The sequence below is a fragment of the Conger conger genome, chromosome 12, assembly GCF_963514075.1.
Source record: "Conger conger chromosome 12, fConCon1.1, whole genome shotgun sequence".
Lineage (NCBI taxonomy): Eukaryota > Metazoa > Chordata > Actinopteri > Anguilliformes > Congridae > Conger > Conger conger.
Genome location: NC_083771.1, coordinates 17,838,682 through 17,864,813, shown reverse-complemented (window position 1 = coordinate 17,864,813; position 26,132 = coordinate 17,838,682). Strand labels below are relative to the sequence as shown.

Below are 26,132 nucleotides of genomic sequence, written 5' to 3'. Positions count from 1 at the left end.
AATACACCTTACAGCAATTCCAAAGCTTAGACGGTTGCAACTATAACTGCTGAAAACACAGGTATCCTTTTGCCTTCCGCTGGTTGAGCGCAGTGAAGAAGGTAGTAGTTCTACCTTCAGAAGGTGCGTGGATCACAGATCTGTCACTGATCATCTGGAGGTTTTGTTGAATTTTTGGCAAAACGATTAACTTATTGCTGCCACCTTTAAAAAAACCAAACTGATTTATTTACTTTCCCATTCATACCTATTTTAATGTTCTTCCAGCATCACAACTTCTGAGAGTCTGAGGAAATATTAGTTCTTTGCCTGCCAATCGCCTGCCAGTCACTTTTAAGGTCAAGTGCATTTCATCATAGGCAAACTTTACAGTCAGTTCTGTTCATACAAACATTTTATACATAACATAAAGCCCCTCGTGCCAAACTCTCCATGGAAGATACAGTCATGTGCATGTTTATCTCCCAATGATTTATGGAAAGTTTTTTAATGTTCCACAGGTCTTCTCTGCCTTCTACTTTGTGATGAACCTCTTAAACCTGATGTCGGAATCACTGGAACAGCCAGGAGAAGATGGTGCAGTACTGCGCCAGGCCTTGGACTGAGGTAGCCACCGCCCTCATGTCCTATCCTAATGCAAAACACCACCTCACTGTTCAAACATGCATTACTCAGCACTGGGCTGGACTGTACTGCACCTTACCCAAACACACCAGTCTGCACCAGACCACATCACACCAGTTTGCACCAGATGAGACCAGACCACACCACATCAGACCAGTCCACTACAGACAGCTCAGAGCCCAATGATGATACTAAAAATCAGTCACATACGGTCCAGAGATTAAAAAAATACATTGACATGCATTATCATGTATTTATTAATTTGTTATTCCGCGTTGAAAGACTAGGCCCATAACAGTCACTCAGACTGGTTTGAGACTGAACAACACCCTCCTGGTCACAATATTTTGACTTCAACTAGCATCCCAACTAGATCTCACGAATGCACCCCTTTCACTAAAAGCTGTGTAGTGTAGCAGTTAAGGGCCTAGCTTTCTAAGTCCAAGGTACCAGGTTAAAATCCTACACATACACAGTAACTGCTGGCAGCTCTGTAACTACTGAGCCTGAATTGGTTCAGTAAATATCCACTTGTGTAAATGATTAGTATGTAAGGAGCTAGAAGACCGCTTCTAGAAATATTTAACAGCTTTGTGATTTCTCTTTATTAAAGGCAGTATGTTATACCTGGCAGAATACTGCTTCTCTGGAACATACATTCTGACGCTGCTGGAGAGTGGATACAGCTTCACCTCAGACAAATGGAGTGATATACAGTTCATCGAAACGGTCAGCTTCTGCTTCTGATTGCTTCTGGAAATCCTTGCATGTGGGCGACGTGGTGGAAATGAACAGGCAGGAAAGGAAAGAAGTTTAGGCATTTGCTTCAGCCAATCACTGGCTTGAGCATGGTAAAAAAAAGAGGTTTATCCAGAAGCAGGAGGAAGGAAAGGGTGTTCTCTGCAAAACAATGCAGAGACCGCGGTGCTGCATTCTGTTGTCCAGTGTGGTGGTTAACCACTGTTCAAAGCCATTTTCAAAACTGAAAATGTAACTTAAAGACGATAACATGGCAAAATCTTAACCTTTTTCCAGTATGGCTGAATATGGCACGTCATGGCTGCTCAGAATACTTGCTGGCAAAGAGCTTGACACTATTTAAGATACATTTCCATTGATTTTTCACTACCCATACTCCAGCGCCCTCCAAATGGACAAATGTAAGTTGTATATGGTGTGCTCAGAATTGTGTAAAATTGTTTTCATTTTTGAGCCTCTCAAGTGGACCAATGACTCAGCATTTTTTTTTTTTTTGCATTGGTACACACACCAAACTCTCTCTTCCTGTGGATAATAGCTCTGCATTCTACAGCCTTACTTGACCGTCCCTTCGGAAACAGTAGTGGAATGAGTCAGAAACCCCACCCGTACATGTCCTGTAGGCTCTTAAACTCTGATTACTCCTGCTACTTGCAGCACTGTGCACCCCAAATATATTTTGGTATTTATGGCTAGCATTATATCTCCAAACTCCGTTTTGTGCTTGGCAGTTTCGACACTAATATTGTTATTGTTCTTTTTTGTTTCGTACTTTGTATGTTGCACTTGGTAAGAGACCATCTGCTAGTGAATGTATGAATGTATGAATTTAGAGATTTATGAATGTAAATCAGAGATTCATGACCATGCCAATGTCTCAGGGCAGACTGGGGGCAGTGACTATGTCTGTGTAGAGTCAGGGGCAGTGACTGTGTTTCTGTGTGCAGATTGGGGGCAGTGACGCTGGCTGGACTTTGGGCTACATGCTGAATCTCACGAACATGATCCCAGCGGAAGCCCGGGACAGCCCACCTCTTCCCCCACGCCGGCTACGTCACAATCATGGTCCTGTTCAGCCTGTCTGTGACTGTGGTCCTACTGCTCGCGTGCAAGCTGTTCGGCCGGCCAGTCTGCACTCACACGAAGCTGATCATCTGACACATGATGATGAGTCAACTCTCTCTCTCTCTCTCTCTCTCTCTGTATCTCTATCTCTCTTTAAAACAATTCAGAAACCATGGCTCCCACCAAGGATGATAACCATGAAGTCCATAATGATGTCATATCACACATCACTCTACAGAGAATGAATGGAGCTGGTTACAGGTTGCAACACAGCAGCTGTGGGAATTTATCAGGCATACACTGTTTGGTAAGTCTTTTTTTTACCGAGTAATTCTACTGTTTAATTCATTAATATCAGCTATGCAAATGAGCTGCTCGTGAATTGACAGTCAATAGCAACGTATGGCCATCCTGCACTGGAAACACAGCAACAATTGCTGGGAACATGATTTCACAGACAATACTGTAGAATATTAAAGATATAGGTCTAAGTAGTAAATGTGTACCCCTTTTCATTTGGTTACAATTTACCATTTTTGAGTTATGAGCTATGCAAATGAGCTGGTTGGCAATTGACAGTCTATGGCAATGCATGCCCATACTACGCCTGACAGACAGCAACAATTGCTGGGAACTTGATTTCACAGAAAAGAATGTACAATATTAAAGATATGGGTCTATGGCTTAAACGTATACCCCCTTTTAGTTGGTAACAATATATAATTTTTTAGTAATTAGCTTTGCAAATCAGCTGGTCATAAACTGATAGTGTATATCAATGCATGTTTTTGCCACACGTGAAATGCAGCAAGAACTGGTGGCAAACAGTTTTCATAGAAATTAGTGCACAATTTTATATTCTCTGCAAAACATCACTAATTATATCCAACTGTATTAGTTTTAAAAAGAAAAATGACAAGGTGTGTCGCTTCCTCTGCAGTTTTGGGGTGGTGTTCCTTCACCCAGACCTCCAACTCCGGACTCACCATCCACTGGAACTATCTTCCCGTCCTGTGCTCTGATTTGACACATTTGGTGAACAGCTTGTTGAGGTACACATTAAGCTCCCATGGTGCTTCACCCTCCAGAATGTCCAACGAATGGAATATTCAGTGGTAGGCGTCTGTGGCCATTTCGTATTTGACTAGAATGGCATCATTGACTTTGTCGTAGTTTTCGGTGTCGCCCGTGTCCATGCTGAGATAAGTACTTTGAGCTTTCGCTGTCAAGAGCTGCACTGAGCAAATTGCCCAGTCATCTCGGAACCAGGGAAAAACTTTCGCAAACCCTCTCAAATGAGGTTGAAAAGTGCTTGATGTCGTGATCGGCAGTCTGTGGTTGCAGCTTCGGTACTAGGAACCCTAGAGGCTCTCTCGTTAGCCTTGCCAGTTCACTCACTGGGCTTGAGCGGTCACACCCCTCCTGGAGCTCCTCATCCGGCCATGTTGTCCGTCCAAGCCGGTCCTGGAGTCCTGGAACTGGTGTTACATCTGCCCTCCTGGTGGGCAGTCTCTCTGTCCAGTCATTCATCTCTGCCAGCTTGGGCTTGCAGAAGAACCTAGTGATGTCACGAACGATACCTAGTCTCCGAGGTGTTTTTTCCCGAAGCGCCGTTTTCAGTAAATCCGCCGACCGATGACAAACGAGGTCTCGTTTTGTGTAGAACCACATGATCGGTCTGGTTTTGATTTTCACGTCATAGATATTGTGGTGCCTCGGGGTGGATCCTGAGGTGCAGTGGGCGGGCGCAGCTGGAAACCAGACACAAATTATTCTTTTTATTTTTTCTGTGTTTTTTTTTTTTTTGGGTATTGGGGATAGCGCCCCCCCTCAGGGCAAGTCAGTACCTTTCCATTCTGCTCACTCATGTGCGCTGTCCGGGGTCCTGGACTGCAGGTAGAGGGATCTCTCTCCAAGGTGCTGATCTTCCCATCACCTCTCTAGGAAGATATACTCCTTCCCAGACCTCTCCTAATGCGTGACGTCCGCGCGGTTGCTCTGCGCGGGTCCCTCCCGGGTTCTCCACCCACGTGGCACAACATGCAGGAGCAGGGGTGCCACAATATAAGGAAGCAAACTCAAACTTTAACTCAAGGGTTGGCGTGTTGATGAGTGTCCCTAGTTACACAAGCACATTTACAAATGATCTGAACAATGAACATGAACAAACTTACTGGGGGGGGGGGGGGAGTTAATTTTAAATAGTGTCCATCTATTGCAAGCTATTATCCATGTACGTTGTCGTGAGCCACGGACCCCTTGCCGAGCTCAGACCTCACGTTCCCACGAGCAGTACCTCACCATGAGGTGTCTCGGGGACGAACTCAAGTACTCCGAACGTCCTGGAGCCCTGGTAAGTTCTACTGAACTTCCAGCCCAGTCTCGAAGTGAAGGGTGTGATGCAAATCTGGTAATCGATGTCCTGTATTCAATGTATTCCTCTAAAGACTCTTTGTCACATATGATTATAGTAAGATATATTTTATTATAATCAATCAAAAGAATAGAGTTATACAGATTACAGTGTACATATCATCTTTTGCAGTTTGCTAATCACATGCAAGTTACATATACCCCTCTTAGCTCTTTCTAAATTACCTTTCCACCACGATGTTTAAAAATCAAGGTACACCCTTCCTATATCCATCCTCTTTGGCCTTAGCCTTATCCTATAGCTCCCCCTTCTTGACGTTTAAAAAGAAACTATTCCTATAATATTATATTTATCTAAATATGATAATTTCTCTACATTTTTATACTTTATATAGTATCCTAATAAGAAATAAAAGATATATAAAAGTAAACTTATAATATGTTACTTTTCCTACTTCTACAAGTAATATAGATTATAATTACCACTCCAGCTTGGTTATAATTGTTCTGCGTGGATCTTTCTTCACCAGCTCGTAGATATCTTCTGAAGCCAAATTCTGGGATCCTGCTCTAAGGTCTAAAAACTTATCCCTTATATATCTTTTTTGCATACAAAAGTGTACCTTTTTTGATAAGAAATGCCCCCATTATGTCAAGCGGGAAGACATTTATCTTTTATATAACCTGTTTTTCAATGATCATATTAATTATTTCTGTTTTTCCAATTGTCATTTTCTCATACCTCAAAAGAACTGTCCCCAATATTTTATTTCATGGGCCCCTCTGGTTTGGGAATTTCCCCCATCTTAATATATGAGTGGAAAAACACTAGCCCTTATGTTGTTTTTAATGAACCTATTCATCACTGGTGTCTGTGTCAGTTTCATAATCTCTCCTTGACTTCCTCCAAACTGATCTCATGTAAGCCAGACGTTAAAGCCTGCCACCATCCCAACACCCTCTTCAGGTGCCCCTTTTTGTGGCGCCTTAAGGGATCTACAAAGGACATCCAGCTAATAGCTGAGTGTAAATCATCCGCCATTAATCATTAATTTTCTTTCGGTATTGACATCCCTTCCGTTTTCCTTATTTTTGTTTTTCTTTAGCCAGGCATTGTGCCCCTCCCCTGTAGGGTTGGGGTATTCTCAGTCAGAACTTTAACCTTGCTCCTTAAAACCCTAAATCTAAGTCCCCCGACTTCAGACTCCTCTACTGACAAGCACGGCTGCTCATTATCTGAACCACATATTTTTCTTCTTACGGGCGTTCTTACTACCACCTCGATGGCGTGTGCGAGGGGTTAACAATGCATTCCTTTCTAACCCATCCCCCGTCAATCTCTCATCAGGGGGGCCTAGGGCCGGGTCCTCGACAACGTAATTAACACATTACCCTCCAAAAGTAACATTTTCACCTTGTTCCCAGTATAAACAGTTTAAAGCTCTGAAAGTGATGGCTGGTGAGATTCAAATCAATCTACAATAATGCACCCACTGCAAATGGGGGATGCTTAATTAAACTGGTGTTTTTTTTTGATGGGTTCAGGAAGGTCATTGGTCACAACGCAGACTCTTTCTGCATGTCACTTGACACAGCATTGGCTTCATAGCATTATGGTTCCTGCATTTAATGCAAAATGTTGTGCTTTATATCCAGTAAACCAATAGCTGCCTCTAATCTAACCAGCTTATATGAGAAAACCATAAGCTCAGCCTTCAACCCAGCCAAAACATGCTTCCTTAAGAAAAACATCATGAATGAAGCCTCCACTAGAATGAATGACATTATTTGACCAGTCTCCAGTGGCAACTGGCAATATTTAAAAGCTTTTTAAAAGGTCGCAGGAGAGACAGCTATGCTTCCAGACTGGAGCTAAAACACAAGCGTGAGGTACCGGAGCGGACACTGTGTGTGTGTGTGGTGAGGTTTTGGAGTGTGTGTGTGTGTGTGTGTGTGGACTGTGGGCCAGGCCCAGTTTTGGGGGTGAATAGGCTTGTCTGGTGTGTGTGTTGCGGTCAGACGGCCAGGTTGCTGATGACGGCTCGGGTGAACTCATCGCTGGTCGCGTAGCCCCCCAGGTCTGCCGTACGCACCTGCAATGGACAGAGGGGTGGGGGGGGGAGCGTGTTACACACAGGAGTGGCACACCTGCTGCGTTTACACACACACACACACACCCACACACACACATACACACCCATTTCCATTCTCTAGTTAAACAGGAAGTGATGGACATGACGCAATATAGTTCCTTTAGACTGAGATAAAACTAAATGAAATAACATTTTATTGTCAATTTCATTTTTAGTCAAATTTTTTATTTACAATAATTGTTAGGGGTGCCAATAATTCTTACACCTATGGTTTGAAAAAATTTGATTACTGAATAAAAACATTTTTTTTGTTTTGTACTGTATTGATGTATTGAAATAAAATTATACAGTTGACCCATGTTTAAACATAACATATAGATTATTATCTGTGTTGTTTATTATATGCAGCTGTTTCTTCTTTTTTATTAAGCCTGCCGGTGATTCTGGAGGCCATTATACAGGTATATACTGTATAATTTCTTTGTGCAAGGCCACGCAAAATCTCACTGGCAGGAAGAGAGTAATGGATGAACTGCAGCCTACATCATCATTTTTAAACTGTCATGCAGGGTAAAACAAGACACATTGGTTTCATATTCGGACAATATCATTCACCCCACACAAAAAAAAATTCAGGCTTCTCTAAGTCTCAATAGAGGAAGCCCATGAAGTGCAAGTGTTCTTGGCAAAATGGTTAAATCTGGGGGCTTACCATAGAGTGTTCCATAATTAATTAAAAATGGTTTCCCTTTGGAGACAAACAAGATACCCTTTTGTTCTTTGAGTGCATATCATGCCATATTATCCAGGAACCAGCAATATCTTCAACTATATTCACTGTTTGCAATGCCATCTGTTTAAAAGGTAGCCTATATAATCTCAAGGTATAATCTACGACTGCTTTTGGACTGCTAGTTTGATAAACCAATATATTGCAAGAATACAAGAAATACATTGTTTGTATGTTTCTGTAGTTCCCTGAGATAAAACTAAAATAAAGAACATTTTATTGCCTATTTCACTTTGATTGTATTTACAATAAATGTTAGGGGGTGCTAATAATTCTTAAGACCTATGGTTTGGAAAAATTAGATTCTTGAATAAAAAACATTTTTGTATTAAAATGTATTATAATGATGTATTGAAATAAAAGTATATAGTTGACCCATATGTTTAAACATAACATAGATTATTGTCTGTGTTGTTTATAATAGGCAGCCATTTTTCTGATTTTATATGAAGGGTGCAAATAATTCTGGGGACCACTGTACAGGTATGTATGATTTATATGTGCAAGGACACGCAAAATTTTGTGATTGCACCACCAGTTGAAAAGGTTAGTTGGGAGCCCTGCAAATCAGCCATTTCTCGAGTCAACCTTCCTAAATGTTCTCAACCATAGCCAAAACGCCCTGGGATTTGGATGGAGCCACTTCATATTGACTTGGAACTAAAAGGGTTAAGGCCCTATCTTCAAAATTATATATTCATTATAGAGGTAGAGAGAATTAGAAATGTATGTTTTAATTATTATTTTAATTATGGCCATGTAAAATGTGGATGTCATGCAACTTGGCACTTAAGCGATGGCCCCCTGAAATTTAGAAGGCTGTAGCACAAAAACAAAGCAGCTGATGAAGCTAAGATTTTCCAGGTTTCTATTCCTCATCATTGCCTACTACCACACAAAAATTGAGGATATGCTACGGTGCACTTAATTTCAGTTTACACGGAATGGCCGTCCTGATCTAAAGTGATCGCAAAGAGATGTGAAACCATAAGATATGGAAACTCAGCAATACAATTTGTTTATTTAGTGGATTGACAAAGTGAAAATCATTGGAGCAGAAAATCATCAGGTCACTGTGAACTTGGCTGGATTCACACAATATGTGATAGTCATCATGATAACTACATTAATCAAGATAACACAACAATAAGTGCTGATTATTTTAAAACATGCTTTGCAGTAGATTGGTGATAGTGACATTGCTCTGGAGGATTACATTCTTGTTCATTGATGATAACAGCAGGTACATTTTCTGGTATTTCTGTGACCAGATCAGTGTGCAAATATATATTTTTTTATTTGGCCTGTTGTCTCCTGACCCATCACTGGGGGGCAGGCCTGTACGTGCCGCACTGGTAGCCGCTGAGTTGTGGGTCGCAGGTGAGAGTGTAGGAGAAGAAGAGGTCCCCTCCTTCATCCAGGCTGCAGCGGGCAGAGTAGCTGCCCTCCCGCAGCCACGTATAGCAGCCGCCAAGGTAGTCATCGTACCATACATCCTTGTCCCACACTTCCATCGTCAGCTTGTGATAGGCCTCCACATGGCCCAAGTCATAGTCCCGGTTCCAGTAGGGGTTGTCGTCCGAGTCGATCCAGTAGGTCTTGCGGAAGTGGGGTCCATACCAGAATTTCACATAGGGTTCTGTCTCCCTCACCGGGTCCCCATGCAGCCCCGAGGCCCTCTTCACCATCACCTGCAGCTGGCCTCTCTTCGAGTTTTGGGGGCAGCAGTCAGGAGAAAGGTTGGGCTCCCAAAAACACTGTTTGGGGGACTTGTCTTTCAGGATAGCGTTCTCCTTCAGGTATTGGTTGACCGCGGACTTCACGTTCCCCCTGACGACGGGGTTGGGAATCAGCTCATGGAGGGGGACCAGAGAGTACGACATGATGTCTGGGAGGTCCTTGAGGCTGGTCAGCCATTTTTGGAAGTTGAATAATTCATTCCTGAACAGGGACACCTCTCCCAACCACTTTCGCCCCCCCAGGACCTCGGTGACATGGTTTAGGTATGACTGCAAGGAGCCCGTCTTCCTGTCCTGGTTCTGGCCAGGCAGGTGCGGATGGAGGTGAGCCTCCTCAGACGACCGCCCAGGCGCACCTGCTGGATGTAGTGCGTTCCGTAGGTGTGGATGAATCGTTTGTACAGGTGCCGTGTGTTCAGATTGTACTCCTGTGGGAGAGAGCGCAACTGCCGTTGGAACTCTGGGCTGAGAGGCGGGTTTCCTGAGACACGGTAACTACAAGTCAGAAGAGAAAAAAAAAGGAGATGAAAATGATAAAGGAGTGATAAGGGATAAAAGAGGTACATGGAAATAACAAGAAATCATTGATTCCTGAACAAGTCGCATTCAATTTCAGATTCACATGAAGTTAGAGACAAACATTCTGAAAAGGTTAATCACCTTGTAGCAACATTTTCCAAGTTTGCTTTAAAAAAAGAAAAGAAATTGGCTTTAGTATTCTTGAAACGTGAAAATGTTCATGTAGTTCACCCTGCACATTTATGGACATATACATTGAGGTCCATAAGTATTTGGACAGTGGTACAATTTCTGTTCTTTTGGCTCTGTACTCCAGCACGTTGGATTTGAAACGAAACAAATCCAAAGATGAGGTCACATTGCAGACTGTCACCATTAATTTGAGGGAATTTACATTTTTATACATAGCCTTGCATTTTAGGGGGTCCAGCAGGACTTGGACAGTTGGCTTCTCAGCTATTTCATATGAAACTAATGTATTCAATTATGTCACTGAGAAAAACAAAATGCATTGGCCAAACAATACGCTTACCAAAATAAACTATGTGGAATATCATGAAGAAGAAAGAGAGTATCGGTGAACGGAATGATTGCAAAGGGGCTGGTTGGCCAAGGAAGACCAAATTATCACCATAATGATGAAAATCCCCAAAGACCTGGCCAATAGATCAGAAGCACTCTTCAGGATGCAGTTGTAGCTTTGTCAGTGACTACTGTCTCTAGAAGACTTTACAAACAAAAAACAGTGGCTACACTGCAAGATGCAAAAACTGGATGGCCAGGTTACAAATTGTTAAGAAGTACCTAAAAGAGCCTTCAATTCTGGAAAAAGGTCTTGTGGACAGATAAGACCAAGATTGACTTGCATCAGAGTGATGGCAAGTGGAAAGTGTACATGTGTAGAGTAGGTCAAAAGGAACTGCTCGAGATCCATTTAGAATTCATTCTGAATACAGTAAATCCTCAAATTGTGTCCAGGATTCTATTTGAAGCCGGGCCTCGGATAATAGCCGGGGGTGTGGTCGATTCGGACAAATAAAGGCCGGCCCCCAAATACAAGCCGGGGTAATGTTGCCTACCAGTAGGGCTATCACTCCATGAGCACTAGAAGATATTGTTTCGATTTAACTCAATGAAATAAAAGAGCTCTTCATGGACATGAGCAATAAAATATGAAGTTCTGTTTTTGTGGATTATTCCGTCCTCCGTCCTCCTGTCTGCCCTGTCAGCAACGGGCATCTGTGGCACAGCCCTGGACTGGATTGAGTCCTACCTCTTTGGTCGCTCCTTCCAGGTTGCCTGGGCTGGTACGGTATCGACACATCGGCCCCTTGCCACAGGAGTTCCCCAGGACTCAGTCCTAGGCCCGCTTCTTTTTTCTCTTTACACTCGTTCCCTTGGCCCTGTGATCACTGCACATGGGCTATCCTACCACTGCTATGCAGATGATACCCAACTCTTCATCTCGTTCCCACCATCTGATACACAGGTTTCTGCCCGTATCTCTGCTTGCCTGAGTGACATCCAGAGCTGGATGGATAACCACTATCTAAAGCTCAACCCAGGCAAGACTGAAATGATATTCATCCCTGCTAATACCTCTCCCCACCTGGATTTCTCCATTTCCCTCGGGGATACCACACTCACGCCATCACCCAGTGCAAGGGACCTCGGCATGGTGATGGACAGCAGACTGTCCCTTTCCGAGAACATTGCGGCGGTGACCAGGTCATACAGGTTCTTCCTATACAACATACGGAGAATCCGCCCCTTTGTCACCCCCTACTCGACTCAGCTCCTGGTCCAAGCGATGGTTCTGTCCCGCCTGGACTACTGCAATTCCCTCTTGGCTGGCCTCCCAGCGTCCGCCATCAGACTCCTCCAACTTATCCAGAATGCAGCAGCTCGTCTGGTCTTCAACCTTCCCAAATACTCACACGTCACCGCCCTGCTTACTTCCCTCCACTGGCTGCCTGTCATGGCTCGCATCAAATTCAAAACATTGGTGCTAGCCTTCCAAGCAGTTAAGGGGTCTTCCCCAGCTTACCTACAAAAAAACATCAGACCCTACACCCCTGCCAGACCTCTTCGTTCAGCCTCCACAGGCCGCTTGGCACCTCCCCCTCTCCGAACCTCCACCTCACGCTCACGACTACTGTCTGTTCTGGCTCCACGGTGGTGGAACAAACTCCCCGTTGAGGTCAGAACTGTACAATCTCTCCCCACCTTCAAGCGCAAACTGAAGACGCACCTCTCCCCATCCTTCCCTACCTCCCTGTGATCCTTAATTGTTGTCTTTGTGATTTACGTAGTGTTTCGGTATTTTTAGGCTAGGTAAGCAGTATTTGGCCAGTTAAGTTTGGTCACTTTTGCTTTGTTGTTTGTTTATTTGTTGTTTAAAAAAAAAAATAATAATAATAATAAAAATAGGCCCTGGTCCTTATCTTTGTTGTACGGGTAGCAATTGAAATTGTATTTCCCTCTAGGGTCTTTCAGCGCACTTAGCCCTGGTTATGGGTATGCACTTTGTTGTACGTCGCTCTGGATAAGAGCGTCTGCCAAATGCCAATAATGTAATGTAATATAATGTAATGTTATAAATTCTTTCCCTCATGTTTCTGACACGTATGTCGGGCGTCTCTGTTTCAGCTCTGATTGACTGTGCCAAGCACAGGATCTGGGCATCGTCACATGAAAAACCGCCTATAAGAGCAAATATTGAGTCAATGAGGTGAGAGAGGGTCTTTAAGGACAGAAGAAACACGTTAGAGGTATATTCAAATGAAGAGGTCATCCAAAGGTTAAGATTTCCAAAAATGGCTAAGTGGATGGATTGGATGAGCAGTAAGTTCACTTACTAATAGCCTACTGTTATTAAAAATGTTCTTAATTGTAATATTTGTCTTTGCATGATGATGGTGAAGTTGATGTGAAGACTAATCACATATGAAAAATAAACAGGCCAACATAAATAAATAATGAGAAAAGCTTAATATATTTAATTTGCTCTTTATTTTCAAGACAATATGCTGTGGTGCTGATTAAGGTGGTGATGATGATGAAGATGATAAACTTGCCAATTACAAAGATGAAAACTTTCTTCATATACAATAATACCCTACATTAGTTGGGTATCAACAGATGTTTTTTAATCCATGGATTTGTTTATTGACTACCTGCTCAATGTGCTGAGTAAGCACAAAATGTTGCAAGGTGATTTTGATGCATTTCATTTTTTAATTTCAGGCTATTCGTGTCATAGGCCATTAGTTTAAAGGACAGCCAAATGGAAAGTTACGTCTGATTATAATGAAGCTAGCTAGCCTCCAATGTTTCTGTTCACTTTTCATTGCTTTTGGGCTGATTACTTGATGATAGAATATTAATAATTCATCCGACCTTTGTAATTGTTCCAGTGACCTTTGGTTACCGGTGGGGATAAAAGCGTTGGGCAACTGTAAGGGTAATTTATTTACACCACAGCAACTGAATGCTATTTATTCCTAATGGGCCAGTTATGAACCAGGCGTTAACATCAGCTTGTTGAGAATTACTTTAATCCGTCAAATCAGTCCAATTCAGTTATTTTATTTACTCAGGCTGCACAAAGCACAGGCCTTTATTTGGGGCAGGCTTGTATTCGAGGCAGGCCTTTATTTCTTATTAGGCTTCTGTTGTAGAATTTTATTCTTAGAAATAAAGTAAAAGGCTACACTTAAAGTGGGCCAACACTGTTCAACACTTCCTGTAACCGTTCAGAAATCAATTAGTGTAGGCTAATCAGGAAACACCGTTTGGTAAGTCAGTGTCAGTCTTAACAGACTTAGTTTATATTCTCAAACACAATAAATCACATGCAAGTCCAGAATCCATAAAAGAACAACTTGCCAGACACGCCTTCATGAACAATAACAAATTAGCGTAGATAACAGCAAGTTAAGGATCTTTTTTTCCTAACGTGCGTTTTATTGTGAGACATGCGTTTCGTTTGGAGCAGCATACCGGTCGGCTATCAAAATATTTTCGCTTTGGTTTGGGATTTTATTTACTTTTGCACTGTTTGATTCTATTGCTAAATGTTGGGACTGATGGGCACTGAAATCTGGGGGGTTATTTGATGGTTCACTGTTAAGTTTTATGTAGTTGAAAGAGTGTCGGGATTTCCACCCGTCTGTTTATTGCGAGCCAAGGAAGCCGCTTTCATTCATTCATTGAACGTGCGCTGTGCTGTAAATACATGGAAACCTTATTGCGTAGCCAAGTAGCCTAAGTTGAGTTAATTTTTAATTTTGTCTGATTCACTTTTTATTAAATTCATAGGCTGGAATGCCTTGCGGCAACAATTGTGTTTAAATGTATACTGCTTCAGCCTTTGGCAAGCTACTTAGAAGCGGGCGGCAAGCGACTGGTAGCTTGAGAGCAACGTGTTGGAGACCCATGGTGTAGGTTTCCACATAAAAACTGACCAGAATTAAACATACGCTCAAAAAAAGGCAAACAAAATTAAACCCTGTTTAAATTTCCCAATCTAAAAAAATATCAGATGTGAAATGTCCAGACCTACAGTATTAGTCGTCATTCGTTCCTTGGGCTGTGGAATAAGTTTTACAGCTTTTATGCATGTTGATCGGAAGGTTTTTATATTTTGAATCTCCTACATTTCGTGTCGTTGTACTTTCTAGACGGTCCCTAAAACCAAAAATGTCTGTATGTAATTAACCAATTTTCAAAGCGAAAGTAATTCTTCACAAAAAAAATAGGTTGCAGTGGATTGTCTTTGTTGCCACGTTTAAACATTTTGTGTTATTATCTTATTTGGACGTTTAGTTCGTGGGCTATTGAATTCGGAATTACGAATATCTGGTTAATATCCCAAATATCCCATATCTGGCTAATATCCCAAAATAAAACGAACTTTACTGTAATCATCTTTTAACAATCGGAAACATCCCAATCAACTGTGTGTCTGATTACATCTGGCACTACAGTCAAAAACACAACGCGATTTCGGCATAGTTATCGAACTCACTTTTTCTACACTTCTCTAGTTCAGTCGATTTTGAAGTAACGTCACCGTTACGGCTAAGTGGCCACCCCGAAGTATCTTTAGAGACCTTTACTTACAAACATTCTGATTTCATCTATATATAATTAAGCATATTCATTAACCAATTAAATTGACTTCAGCCCCCATTCAGCCTCACCTGTTGCCGGAGATCGCATTTAGCCAAGGTCAACCTGTTGCAGCTTGTCCTCTTCAGTTCCTGTTGACCCAGCTGAGACATAAAATGGCCTCTTCTCTTGTTTCATCACTGCGTTGTGCTGTGTGCAGGGCCCTGGTCCCTCCTTTTCAAGATGAATTTGGCCTTCAGTCCGGTCGTGCATTCTCATGTTGGTTTTTCAAACCTCATTAACCAGTATAAACCATATCATTTTCTGTTAAATCTTCATTTACAGTATATTTCTAATCTTGTGTCTTTCTGATCTTAAATTGGGAGTAATTATCGGCTTGATAAAGCAACAAGCTTAATAGAAAGCACTCACAAATGCAATTAATTTGATGTCAGAGTAAAAATGTTGGATAACAGGAAGATATTCCATGCTTAAACATATTCACTTTATGTGAATGAGGCTTCAGATTCTGGAAGTGGTCTTTTTGTTGATGATTGACTAAACTGCATGGTATATAATAGGGCCCCAGACTGTGAGTAAACGGTCACTATGTATCAAACCTGCCCTTATTGGTATTTATACCTCAATTACTAATACAACAGAAAATCAACACATGCTTTTTGTAGTGTGAAGTAATTCTTATATAATTCACATACCGCAATATTCAGTCGTGAATACACAATGCCACTATGAATATAGACACAAAAAACACAAGTAAAACTTGAAAGACCTAAAACCCTCTGCTCCGAACAACTACCAGCCTGTGTCTCTTCTTCCCTTCCTATCTAAAACTCTGGAATGGTCTGATCCCAACTGACAACTTATCTCCGCCGGAACAATCTTCATGATCCCAACCAGTCCGGCTTCAAGAGTAGCCACTCCTCTGAGGCTTCTCTCGGTCACCAAGGCATTCCACTCAGCTAGAGCCAAATCCATCTCCTCTGTCCTCATCGCATTGTTTTAAGATTGAGTAGCCAAGAATCTTAGTGTGGAGTGCAAACACTTTGATATAATTTATTTTAAAGGTACAATACATAACCTCAAACTAACGGTCAAGAGAGGAATTGCAGTAACAAACACCCTCAAACACTGTTTATCCCTCCCCCTTCTCTGAGAACACACTGACGTTGAAACCCCCCCACCCATGCCATTGACTATGGCAGTTAGAACCAATTTTCAACCATCCATCCATCCATCCATTATCTGAACCCGCTTATCCTGATCAGGGTCGCAGGGGGGCTGGAGCCAATCCCAGCATACATTGGGCGAAAGGCAGGAATACACCCTGGACAGGTCGCCAGTCTATCTCAGGGCACACACACCATTCACTCACACACTCATACCTACGGGCAATTTAGACTCTCCAATCAGCCTAACGTGCATGTCTTTGGACTGTGGGAGGAAACCGAAGTACCCGGAGGAAACCCACGCAGACACGGGGAGAACATGCAAACTCCGCACAGAGAGGCCCCGGCCGACGGGGATTCGAACCCAGGACCTCCTTGCTGTGAGGCGGCAGTGCTACCCACTGCACCATCCGTGCCGCCACAATTTTCAACCAATGAGCTTGAATTATTGTACAGCTATACAATGTTTTGGTACAGAGTGTCGGTCTGTCAACTGTATATTTTCAATCCCGAATTTAAGGACTATGAACACAGGCAGAGGGTGAGTCAACATGCCAGTGAGCCTTTTTCAATCATAGGAATAGATTTACAATGGACTTGTAACAATGTTTTAACACAAAAATCTTACCTATTGTATTGTTGTTGTTGAAAACACAGCATTCCAAGACTGTACATTTTTGTCAGTTTCTTTCTTCACGCTATGCTGTAAATAGTTGTTGATTTTTGGTAATGTGTATTGAATAAATCACTTATCACAACATTTACATTATGCAGGCATATTTTCAAATCTCCAATCAGCTTTCAGCACTATTTAGTGTAGGGCCCTATGGAATCTGTCTTATAGCTTTTTACATTCCGCAATTCCTGGCGTGATTCTGTCATCAATGAAACTGTAGAGCCCTGCCTTAATGCTGCCATCAGTCTGTTGCTGGCTGTCGGCCCCCATCAAAAGATACTTGCCACTGGGCCCAACAACTTCTCTGGAAAAGAAAGGTGACTTGAAACTAAATGCATAAAAGCATGCAGATGTGGTCAAGAGGTTCAGCTGTTTTTCAGACCAAATGTCAGAATAGGGACAAAAATATGATCTTTGACCTTAAACCACATTATACCAGAAATAGCTTTGTAATGGCATGAAGAATAAACTGACCACATTCATGTAAACAATTACATAAGATGAATAAAACACTGAAGTTAACTAATAGGCTCATCATTAGGTAGTGTGTTTAAATTCATTTGTCATTTTTATCAGCACAATGAAGGTGTGCCTCGTCATCACTTGCTTTACCTTTGAATCCTTCATAATCTTCCAAATGGTTAAGTTTAGTGGCCAGGTGTCAACAGATTCAGAAATTTATCAGGTGCTGGGACTGAAGAACCAAGTGCAACCCAGAAGTAGGAAGAATAAATGTGTACACTGGATTTTCATCGATGAGCCAGGGGGTGAGGTGGGGGTCAGGCAGGAGGGCTGAGACGGGGCACTGCGTCGGGCTTGACACAGGACACGTGGAAAACTGGATGGATCCAGCATAGGGGAGGTGGGAGGTTCAGCTAGACCGTGGAGGGACGGATGACTCTGGAGATGGGAATGGACCGATAAGCCGTGGTGCGAGTTTGCGGCAGACTGTGTCATAGAGAGCTTCTTTATTCCAGCCAGCAGAGGCCGCCAAAGCTCTACATTCAATCAAAAAGTCAGACACCGAACTCTTGACACAGGAGGAGCTGGCACGCCCTGGAGTGCCCCACAGCTGACCCGTCAAATACTCTTTTTCATCACGGAAAGAAAGTCGTCACACTTAAGAGCCCCAGAGTCCCAGAAGGCTGTTCCCCACCCGCGTTCCCAGCCAGCAGCGTTATCACAGAAGCCACTTTGGATTGTTCATTAGGAAACAAAGAAGACTGCGGCCCGAACACCAAGGAACAGTGAGAAAGGAAGGACTGACAGGAGCCCGGCTCACCTGCATAACGCTCCGGCAGGGGAAGGCGTGGCTCGAAGTAACTTTGGGGCGTCTCTGGAACAGCAGTGAATGGTCTTACATTCTTCAAATTGGAAATGCATTTCAATTATTGCCACCCTGGTTTAATACTTTATGCAAACACCCCTGGCAAAGATGACTATATTGTGTGATAAGGTTAGTGAAGGCATTTGCATGGATTTTTGACCATTCCTCCAAATTTCTGCCCTGAATTTGCCTGAATTCATTATGCTATTATGCTTAAATGGTGCCACTGGAACACTGGCAGCAAAATATTTCCAAAACATAAACGATCCATCTCCATATTTGACAGTAATACCTACTCTTCTGAATTGACAGCTATTTGGCTTTTCGCATGCTTGACAAAGAGACTTTTGTAATTGATTGAAAAGTCCATGGTGATATGAAGTTAGACTGTATTTTTGAAGAAAACTAAAACTAAAAACTAAACTAAAACAATGTACTTCAAAGTTTTAATAAAGTTTTATTTTTCAAAAGTTACAGTATTTTGGACTTCAATTTTCTCCTGTTTGGGACAAAGGTTAGGGTTTTTGAAGCAGCAATAGAAACCAAACCTATCAAGATACCAAGACCATTTTTTTCATGAAAGATGACCATGAGTGAATCTTCAGCATATCCAAAGCTGAGGATGGTGATGCCTTCCTGGTGTCAGAATATGTGTAAATTACCTAAATTGCATATTTCATGAGCAATGTCATCATTATTAATCACCTGATGTATTTTTTTTATTTTTTTTATAGAACATGGGTCTCTTCTAAGTCTTCCAGACAAAAAAAAGCAACTTTTTGATGTCTCAAATATGGCCTCTTGTGGGAAAAAAAAGAAAATAACTTTTAACCCTTTCAGTTTCTCGACCTTCAAAATGACTGCTGTGCTATTGGTTTAAGCCCCAGTTGTATTCTAACCAAAAGGCAAAGCCTTACGGTCAAAATGATCAAATTCAAAGCATGCTGCAATACAAGTTTCTTTCATATTTTGCAAGTAAAATGAAGTGAGTCATAGCAAGTTTATTTGATAGTGGCAGCAAATATTTTGAAGTATTTACGGCAGAGGATTTAGGGAAAATTTTTGTAGATAACAGCGTCCTAGATGATTGAGAACCTGAGTCCGATGTTTCTGTGGAGTCTGAGGACTTAGTCAGAATCAGTTATTCAGTTAGGGGATTTTGGTGGAGCCACTTAATATTGGGCTTGGGCACTGTAATGGTTAAGGCCCAATATCTTCAAACTGAGATATTAATTAGACATTTAGAGTGAATTAGAAATGAATGTTTTTTGACAGTAAGTAGTTTAAAATTTGGATTGGAGGTGAGCTTCCTCAGACGACCGCCCAGTCGCACCTGTTGGATGTAGTGCGTTCCGTAGGTGTGGATGAATCGTTTGTACAGGTGCTGTGTGTTCAGATTGTACTCCTGTGGGAGAGAGCGCAACTGCCGTTGGAACTCTGGGCTGAGATGCGGGTTTCCTGAGACACGGTAGCTACAAGTCAGAAGAAAAAAAATACCCTCATTAAATTGAGGGTGTTTACATCCATATCAGGTGATATTTGTAGGAATTGAATCCCTTTTTATACAGTCTTGCATTTTAGGGGACCAGAAGTAAATGGACAGCTTCTCAGCTGTTTCTTATTAGACCGGTGTATTTAATTGATTCCTTAGTGCAGGCATAAGAACATCATTAAAAAGAAAGAGAGCACTGGTGAGCTCAGTAATTGCGAAGGGGCTCATAGGTCAAGGAAGACCTCTACAGTTGATATCTGAATTGTCACTATAATGAAGGTGATGGCAAGAGAAAAGTGTGTTGGTCAAAAGGAACTGATCAAGATCCAAAGCACCCTCTTCATCTCTTCATCTGTGATAGATGGTTTTATAGCATGTAGGGCTGTCACAGGTGCTGGCTCCCATGCACTTGATGACAACGTAACTGCAGCAGAATGAATTCTGAAAAGTACAGAAGCATATTAGCTGCTCAAGTTCAGACATACCTCCACACTCATTGGATGGTGCTTCATCCCACAGCAAGGCAATGATCCCAAACATACACCAGTGCTCTCTTTCTTCTTAATGATGTTCCAAACAGTTTATTTTGGAAAGCCGATGTCTCTGATAGTTTAAAAAAAGACATAAATTTATCACAATTTTTGCACAAATCTGGGCCTCAAGTTGACAAACGGCAATAACAGACTTCAAAGAGAATCAAAAGTCTCAAGGCTAGATACTGAAAGCTTATACCTGCACTAATGAAGTGATTGAATACACATGACTATTCAGAAGCAGCTGGGAAGCAACCATCCAATTACTTTTGGGGGGGTTTGTATACAAAGGGATGTGATTCCTACAGGCATCAACTTACAAATTACAGGGGGCAGTTTGTACTTCAACCTCACATTCATTGTTTAATTTGAAATCCAATGTGCTGGACTAAGGAACAGAAACTGTCCAAGTACATACGGATTGCCCTGTACCTGTAATACAGACCTATTCACAAAGAAGCCTTACTAAGAACTTCTTGTTCAGGGTAATGAAAAAATGGGGGGAGTTACAATAATGATTTATGGTATCTGGTGGAAGGGTAAAAATAATCAGTTGAATCAGCCAGAAACTGGTTCCGCTCATTTTTTTTTAACAGTGTCTTATTTTGGCGGCTTGACCCACCTGTAGTGGCTACAGCTAGCTCCATGAAGCTAGCAACAATTAGAATTCCTGTACAGAACTTCCGGTCTCAACTTCCTGTGATTTTAGTCACCGTTTTTTGAAACATAACAACCACTTATTTCATTTGATTACAGTTTAAGATTGCAACGGATTTGCAAAAGATTTATACTGTTCTTTTCAAATTTAGCATGTAAGCAACCTCAGAGGTTAAATATCCTAAGCATGAGTTTTGAGTATGGTAACATTAGAATATTAATGTGCAATGCAATAGTTTAATGACTGACATAATTGATACATTTAATGTGTCACCCTGGGAGGACAGCTTAAGATGGCACCATAATATAGTGGTGTGCAGATTAATTTACATTTAAATTGTATGCATTGAAAGGAATGCAATTACAACATCCATCACTGTGTTTCTATATTTGTTCCAGGCATTATCTAGAAATCAACTGTGTTTGTTTTGCTGAAATTACATGACTGACATGTCATTTCAAACCCATGTAAAACCACTAAAATACAAAATTCAAATTTCCAAGTAAATAATTACCATAAGGCAACATTTTCTTTGTCAGCATCCGAGACATGACTCTCTACCATAAAGTACTATGGGGAATATTTACTGTATGTTCTCTAACTTTAGACTAATGCTACGTACACTTTACCCTAACGCTATGGCTATATGTAATTTGCTTTAGGTTTTATTTGAAAATACACCTTATTTCAGAACACATACGATGTAGTAGCTGCAGCATGCATGCCCTGTTTTTATGTGCTACAATATAAACAGTAAAATGTTCAGTGTTAGTAGTTCCACCAGAAAGGCACATTTAGATTATATTTCATTATCTTTTTGCTAATTTTGGATATTTAGGTCCTACAGTAGCTACATACACTCATCAAGGACTTTATTTTACTCATGTGATTACCTAATCAGCCAATCATGTGGCAGCAGTGCATCACAAACAATCATGAAGAAACAGGTCAGGAGCTTTAGTTAATGTTCACATCAACCATCAGAATGGGGAGAAAATATGATCTAAGTGACTTTGACCATGGAATGATTGTTGGTGCTTTCAATATTATTCTGTTCCAGAATAACAGACCACAACACAAAATACCAATCTTTAAAACCCAGCAGTTTGTTGGAATCAAATTATATCAATATATTTATAAAGACATAAAACTGATGTAGCCCCCTTAGATATGATAGGGGACGGTTCCTCTACGGTTCTGCTTTACTGAAAGACCACGGCTACAACAGGACCCGGGCCCTATTGGCAGGGAGAGTGGGAGAGAGTGCAGACCAAACCAACACTCACATACATACACATACACATACACAGAAGATTCACTGCAAGCTATAAGCACTGCAAACCGTATAGACTACAAACTGTAATTCCACTGCAAACAATAGGCACAGCAAGCCATATGCACTGCGTACAATATACGCCACAGACTATACCCCCTTATATATACTAAAACTCCATGAACAATTCACGCCTGGCCAACGACCTGAATGAGTTCTACTGTCGCTTTGAAGGTCAATGGGACAGTCCTGACACCATCCCCCATGACAAAAGCCACCAGCTCCAGCCCCCCTCGTCCCCCACCTCCTCTATCACAGCAGGAGCCTGGGCCACTTCACAGCTACTCACCTCAGAGACACCTCTGTCCTTACTGGAAAGAGATGTCAATAGGATCTTCAAGAGGCAGAACCCCCGCAAAGCAGTCGGGCCAGACTCTGTCTCTCCATCCACCCTGAAGCACTGTGCTGATCAGCTGTCTCCGGTGTTCACAGACATTTTTAACACCTCACTGGAGACTTGTCATGTACCAGATTGCTTCAAGGCCTCCACCATCATCCCTGTCCCCAAAAAGCCAAGGATCACAGGACTGAATGATTACAGACCCGTCGCCCTGACCTCTGTGGTGATGAAGTCTTTTGAGCGCCTTGTACTGTCCCACCTCAAATCCATCACAGACCCCCTCCTGGACCCCCTGCAGTTTGCCTACAGAGCCAACAGGTCTGTAGATGATGCCGTAAACATGGCTCTACACTTCATCCTACAGCACCTGGACTCCGCAGGAACCTACGCCAGGATCCTGTTTGTGGATTTCAGCTCTGCCTTCAATACAATAATGCCAACTATGCTACAAGACAGGCTCTCCCAGCTGAACGTGCCTTATTCAACCTGCAGGTGGATCACAGACTTCCTGTCTGACAGGAGGCACGTGAAGCTGGGAAAACATGTCTCTAACTCCCGGACCATCAGCACCGGTTCCCCCCAAGGCTGCGTTCTTTCCCCTCTGCTCTTCTCCCTGTACACCAACTGCTGCACTTCCAGTCACCAATCTGTCATGCTCCTGAAGTTTGCGGATGACACCACCCTGATTGGACTCATCTCTGGTGGGGATGAGTCCGCCTACAGGTGGGAGATTGACCATCTGGTGACCTGGTGCAGTCAGAACAACTTGGAGCTCAACGCTGTGAAGACAGTGGAGATAGTTGTAGATTTCAGAAAGAACCCACCCCCACCCGACCCCATCACCTTGAGAGACTCCCCTGTCAACATTGTGGAGTCCTGCCGCTTTCTGGGAACCATCATCTCCCAGGTCCTCAAGTAGGAGCTGAACATCTGCTCCCTCATCAAAAAAGCCCAGCAGAGGATGTTCTTCCTGCGGCAGTTGAAAAAGTACTACCTGCCAAAGACAATGATGGTGCACTTCTACACCGCCATTATTGAGTCCATCCTCACCTCCTCCATCACCATCTGGTATGCTGCTGCCACTGCCAAGGACAAGGGCAGACTGCAGCGTATCATCCGCTCTGCTGAGAAGGTGATTGGCTGCAATCTGCCATCTCTTCAGGACCTGTACACCTCCAGAACCCTGAGGCGTGCAGGAAGGATTGTGGCCGACCCCTCTCACCCCGGACCCAGACTATTGGAAACACTCCCCTCTGGCAGGAGGCTGCGGTCCATCAGGACCAAAACCTCTCGCCACAGAAACAGCTTCTACCCATCGGCAGCTGGCCTCATCAACAAGGCCCAAGGGTCCCCATTGTCACAGACTTTTATCCCTCCCCCATAAAACTTCATAAACTTTATATTTTTTAAATTTTATTTATATTTTATATATTTTATTTTTTGCACTTTAACAATACTTCATATACCCCGCTTCAGCATTGTATATATTTACTTATTTTTACCCAGATCACATTCCACCTTATTATATATCTATGTTCCTATTTTTTTGGTTTCATTCTTTATGTTGTTTGTATGCACCCACAAACCACAGCAAATTCCATGTACGTAAAACTACATGGCGAATAAAGAGATTCTGATTCTGATTCTGATTCTGATATCGGAGCTGCTTACCGTTTGTCTATTTTAGTTTTGCCAGATTTGTAATTTGTAAGTATGTCTCATTCAAACTGGTCATTGTTGAGCATTGGTTGTATTCCAAAAGGATTGTCTGTGCTGTAGAGGAAGTAAGATTTGAGTTTGTTCTTTCATGCTGAGGTTGCCGCCTGAAGTAGTGCATCCGAATGTAAATTAATTTTTGCTTCGTCCTTCTAGAACTAGTTTCCAGTTATTGAAAAGGTCTGAATTTTGGGGTGAGTCGTGGGGAGGAAAACGTAACGGTTCTGCACTCCAAATATTGTTGTTTCAACTTGCCGTAGATAAAGGATTGTTGGGAGAGATGGTGGACACGGATGCTGCTTTGCAAATAAAATTGGCTGAGTTGGAAAAGGAAAGAACATCAATTGGAGTTGGAATTGGAAGAAGATAAATTACGAGTGCAGTTAGAGGGAGACAAGTTGGTCCTTGTATGAGAGAAACAAAAAGATTTGGAAATATTTAATGAGTGGCAGTTCTCATTACCTGCTACTGAATGGTGTAAGGATAATTTTATTAATTGATTGTAAGGATAATTTTCCTAATTGATTCTTAATTTACAATGTGTGTTAACATAGAGATAATCACGTGATCACAGATAACCTTTTATTGTAATCCTTATTCCTATTAGACCACTTCTTTATTGAGTGTTAAAAGGGAGTCTTTCTTTTTCTCTCTCCCAGCAGGCAAATAGCCTTTCACCTAGATGTCTCTGCTTCACCCAGAAGGGGGTAGCTAGCACACTCCGGTTCTCATAGAAGGCCAACAAGGGGTAACAGTGAAGACAAAATACTGATAACAGTAAAGACCAAATACTGATAAAAGTTAGGAGCCACCTGCGTGTATTTTTGTTTATGTTCCCCCCTCCCTTCTGGGGCCGTATACTGAAAACTGTATTTAAGTCATACTGTATGTATGAGCAAATTGAAGAACCATCAGAAAGCTGGTAGGCCTTCCAGTCTCTTATTCCGTTTGATCAAATAAATGAGAACGTTAAACTGAAGAATAGCTATTGTTGTGTTTTTACTGGATCTGTTTCATCAGACGATGCTCACCTGTGATATCTTATATGTGCAATGGTCAATGCTCAATGGAAGTTTTACTGGAATGCCTGACCAAGAGAAGAGTAACATAACTCATTATTTGTGGCTAGTTCCAAAATTCAATGAAGAAGATCCGGAAGCATTTTTTCAGCTGTTTGAAAGAGTGGCTAAATCTAGAAAGTGATTTCTCCTCACCTCGTTCTCGTTCTGGTGGGAGTACTTCTGCCCCTGTAGTCAGGTCTGTTCCTGGAACAGATGGTAAATTTGTTCCTGCCCATGTATGCCAGTAATAAGGGTCACTGGCAAAACGAGTGTCCATTTTCTAAAACTCTAAAACAATGGCTTTAGTCTACAGCAGCTGTCTCATGTGGGGTTGTCAGGAAAAAAGGAACTTTCCAAAGCAGAAATTGTGGAAGCAGAGTATAGCTCTTTTATTTCTGACAGTTATGTTTTGTTTGTAGGCGGTCTCAGTAAAAAACCAGTGCGCGTGTTAAGAGACACTGGCGCCGCTCAAACTTTAATTCTTTATAATGTGTTGCCCTTTTTTGAGTCCTCCGCTACTGGGGAGAATGTCCTGGTTCGTGGTATTGGTCTAATTCCCATGAGTGTACCTCTGCACAGGGTTCATTTGGACTGTGATCTGGTGCGGGATGATATGGTGGTTGCTGTCCAGCCCTCCTTGCCTGTGGAAGGAGTGGAAGTTATTCTTGGCCATGATCTAGCTGGTGGTAAGGTCTGGAAACATTCAACCTGTGGTGGTTATACCGGATCCAGTTT

At 42.2% G+C, this 26,132-nt stretch overlaps 1 protein-coding gene and 1 pseudogene across 2 annotated transcripts in view; both read right to left on the bottom strand.

Moving 5' to 3' along the window:
* Nucleotides 1-6,686: 6,686 nt before the first annotated feature.
* Nucleotides 6,687-26,132, bottom strand: part of idh3b (isocitrate dehydrogenase (NAD(+)) 3 non-catalytic subunit beta) — a 71,005-nt gene continuing 51,559 nt past the window's right edge. Inside the window, exon 12 of one of the 2 annotated variants that reach the window (XR_009710132.1) lies at nt 6,687-6,773. The gene's annotated coding sequence lies outside the window, so the exon portion shown is untranslated. Of the gene's footprint in view, nt 6,778-26,132 lie in introns of both variants that reach the window. The other variant, XR_009710131.1, reaches the window with a different exon arrangement.
* Nucleotides 8,728-15,266, bottom strand: LOC133141832 (perforin-1-like; annotated as a pseudogene).